Source organism: Dipteris shenzhenensis, chromosome 4, assembly GCF_047967505.1.
Source record: "Dipteris shenzhenensis isolate YYH24624 ecotype China chromosome 4, Dip_SZ_1.0, whole genome shotgun sequence".
In the NCBI taxonomy this organism is placed as follows: domain Eukaryota; kingdom Viridiplantae; phylum Streptophyta; class Polypodiopsida; order Gleicheniales; family Dipteridaceae; genus Dipteris; species Dipteris shenzhenensis.
Genome location: NC_141599.1, coordinates 27,699,672 through 27,704,301, shown reverse-complemented (window position 1 = coordinate 27,704,301; position 4,630 = coordinate 27,699,672).

Genomic DNA, 4,630 nt, shown 5'->3' with positions numbered 1-4,630 from the left:
TACCTCTATCCACCATGATAATTTTATTAATGAAATTGTCCTTAGAACTTTAAATCCATCTTTCCTAACCATAGGTATATTCAAAAACCTTGGTTCTTTGACCAAAATATCATGGACAAAGTGGAGTTTCTTACTCACCACCTCTATATTTATGGGTTAGATAAATCCACTCAAACCCCGACCTTCATGTGCAAAAATTTAATAATACTTGATATCAAACAAAGACTTATGTCTCTTGAATTGTCTTTGACTTGTGCAATAGAAAAAAAAAATTGAATGTGTAGTAATTTATTCATTATCTTATGAAATTACTCTCCCTTCAAACTTGCTTTTGCCTATCTAATGGGGGTACTTATAGAGTACATAAAGATTCTTTCAGATGGCTTACTAATTCGCATAACTGCATGTTCTCCAATATTACTGACCTTATCACGAAGCTGCTTACAACTCTTGATTATGGAATCCATGAGTATATTGAAAGACTTCATTAAGACATTTTGGGTTTTTACTCGTATTCCTACTAATGCTTATTGGATTATCCACAACCAATATGAATTCCTAATTCATTTACCAAAACATATCTTCTTTGTGTATACCTTTGACATTATGTCTTGTCATGAAGCCATCCCTCACTAAAGAAATAATAGCCTTATCGACTCTCTAAAATTATATTGAGATCCTACAAACCTCTAGCTATCTTGGGTTTGAAAAGTCTAGGAAACTTTGTGCTTACTAAGAAAAATAATGAGTGTAGTATCAAATTTTGATATTTTATTAATCTTAACCTCATTATTTTAGACATTGGTGATACCATCTTTCTACAACCTAATGGCACCCTCATGGGGTATTCTTGCTCACCACTTTGGTGCAACTTATACCTAGCTTGGTTTGAGCTACAATTTATTCTTAAATTGTCCAAACTTAGAGAATTGAAAAGCTTAAATCATTTTATCTTTCATCTTGATTCATGAATGATTTAATTTTTATTAATAATGACTTTGTGGTAAATTGTCTTTCCCATAATAGATCTATTGAGCAAGCAGACCCAATGAGTATTTACCCATTGGATGTCATTGCTATTAAACCCACTTATGAAACTTTTTTTACCACTTATCTCAATACTTACATTACACTTCTGAGACCAATTATTGGTAACTATAAGACTCGTACCTTTTGGAAAAATATAAATTGCCTTTTCCTAATGTCTCTTTCATCCATGCTGCAAGTAATAGACCCAAAAACTATGGATATAAAGTTTGTGTGTCGCAAGTACTACCCCTAATTTACAATGCTTCACATTTTTCGTGGGCTTATATAGATTTAAATAGACTTATTTTGCTTTTTTGCTAAAAATGGATTCAATTCTGACTTGATCACCAAAAATATCCTTAACTTCTTGAAGAATAACACTTTACCTACATTATGCTGTGATTTTATTGCACTTATTAATCTCTTTGGTGAGGCATAAGCTCCATATGGCGGGCTTACCCCTCACCATGTGGTCTTAACCTCCGGGTTGGGGGTGGGCCACACACACACACACCCTAACGCCTCTCCATACACTCATACAATTTAGTTTTTTCTATTTTTACTTTATTAACTTTTATTACGAATTATTTAGAGCTTCAACCCCTTACACTTTTCCCCCCCCTTTCCCCCCCCACTGCCCCCTCCTCCCCACACACACTCTCACTTCCATTCTACACCATTTTCCCTATGATGCCAACTACTATCCTTTCCTCCCTGCCCCCCCTCCCCCAATTTAATTTAATTACATTTTGTATATTCATGAATAAATTAGAAACAAACCCCCCCTTTTTCCTTTTCCTCGTGTTGATGTTTTAATGAAAGTAGCTTGTTTTTTACCACCTCCATTATGCATTCTTACATAATTTACTAAACATTTTCTAGTAGTATGCTTTGGGTTTATAAGCATGCTATGCCCATGCACTCTAATGCACATACACTTATAAGCCAAACTCCTTTGTTGCTTTAGATTGCCTCAGGGACAAACCCCCCCTCTTAAATTTTGTAGCCCCCTTTAGTTTTTTCCTTTTTATATTAAAACTCCCCTTCATATTCTCTGGTTTAACTAAATTTCCCCCTTTTAAACCCCCTTTAAAATTAGGTTTTTAATTTTCAATTAACCCCTTTAATAAGGCCTCGTAATGTTAATAATAATAAACCCCTTTAAAAGAAACTACCCTCTAACTTATGCTACCCAGTCACCCCTCACCTTACCACCCACCTCCCACCCACTAGCCCTAACTACCCTTCCAACCCCTTGCGTTATATGTTAACTTCATGTTAAAGTGCTTCTACATTCTTTTAAGACTTTGTATTCTCTCTAGATGCAATGGATTTCCCCTCCTTCATGGTTCTTCTCTGGTACTCCGTTTCTCACTTTGACCTCGCCCTGTGCTCATCTACTTGTCTACGCCTCTACTGCCCTTTAGCTTACAAGATACTGTAATCTATGGGTTGAACTCGTGACTTGTTTTTTAATCTACGCTCTTCATTATCGGTGGCTGCCAACTATGGTTGCTACCTCTTGCTTGCTCTCTTCTTTCAAGCATTGCTCCTGCAATGTGATAATGGTGTCACCCTGCGAGTTTGCTTTTGACCACCTTCACCAGCTCTCCTTGCTCTTCACGGCTCCTTTGACAACCTTGTTTACATTTCTCTTTTCTACTTTGACCTATGCTACCATAGTTTCACGTGGCAGTGTTGGCATTGCTCTACTGTGTCCTTAGCCTCCTTTGTGCCTCTAGCCTCCATGGCCCTTCGGCATCTCTTCTTCCATACTTGCCAATTTCTTCTCGTTACATACTCGCTCTCCCAAAAGCTCCTCACTACCTTGATATTCTTAGCAAGCTTGATACACTATGGCAACCTCTCAAGTTGTCATCATCATTGGCTATTCTACCCTTTCCTTGCTTGAAACATTTACTCTACTTCTTTTTCCACCTTGTTGACATTCGTCCCATTTATCCCTTGCTCACACAGTTTCGACTCCTTCCTCATTAGGGGTCTTGGGGTGGTGTGCAGCTGCTCTCCTCCCCTTACAAAGATCATGTGGTTGCAAGTTGCATTCTATCTTCCTTTGACATGTTTCTTTTGTAAGTTTAGGCTTCATGGGAACACTACCTTTGATTTTCTGCTCGGAAGGTGGCACTGTGCTTTTGCAAAACAAGAATCTGGTGAAGGCCACCACACAAAGCTACTATAGTGTTGGCCTTGCTCATTGGGGATTGGTCGAGGTCACCGTGACCTATCCATACTCTTTATGCATTGCAGTCTCGGCTACATGAGAATTCACGTTGTAATCTTTGTGCAAATCATCCCATGTCGAACATCATGACTTACTTGTAGGCATGATATTCCACGGCTAGCATGCTAACCAGTTCACGCTTCTTTTGTAGATACACATTACTTAGTTGCAATGAATTTCATGATTCATAGCAACTCTTTGCAGGCAAACTCATTTGTTTTCATAGCTAATTAATTCTTCATTTAAGAAATTTTTATTCCCTCATTTGTTTTTTGAACCCTTCTTACCTGCAACCTTTTCTTTTTTGACTTAATTAATTAATTAATTGTATTTTTTCCTTCTTAATTTTTGTTTTAGTTTTTTACCTTTAAACCCTTCCCATTTGTGACTTGGTCTCTCTGGCTTATAGCCATTTATTCTTTGTCCTTTAGATAATATATATGATTATTTACTTATTTGAGTTCTTTTAATTGATCTTTTAAAGCTTAGTCCCCCTCGTAAATTTATCAAGATTTCCTTTTAAAATATTTTCGTTTTCCTTCATGTAATGTGCCTAGAGCTTGTGCTTTCCATTTTTTTCCATTGTTACTTCAAATTATTTATTGTAATTTTTTACTTTATTCTTCCTTACTTAGGCTATTAGTTATGGGTTTGCTTTATGCATAGTATTTATTATTGCATAGTATTTAATAGTATTATTACTTTAAAAACTTTTCTATTTCTTTTGCTTTAATAATTTGTTTCTTTAAAAGAGTATGTAGACTTAACCCCTCATTTAACTCATTTAACTCAGTTTTAGCGCAAAAGGGTATGGACTACCCCCCTCACCTAATAGTATTTCCATTAATTTGTTGTAGGTCCTATCTAATTTTCTAGTCCCTACTTTACCTTCTGCTTTTTAAGTTTTGTTTAAAAGAAACCTTTCTTAATTATCGTTTAAACAACCTAATTGATATATTCAAACTCACTACAATTTCTTTTATAAAAAATTATTTATTTGTCTAATTAATTTATTTAGATAATTTCTACCTCCCCTCACCATGTGGTCTTACACTCCAAGTGTGGGATGGGCCACACGCACACACACATTTATACTTTTTGTCACATAAATACACTCACACACATACACACATACTTATCACACACACACACACGCACACGTGCTACTTCAATATTTGAACACATAGACATACACACACACACACACACACACACACACACACATGCATGCACACCCACACATACTTTTCAACAAATGTTTCAAATGTCTTACTTTTTTATGTGGATGCAGGGAGTTATCTCATTGATGGATGATTGACACAATTTTTCAAGCCCCAACTTATTTTGATGTCCATACTC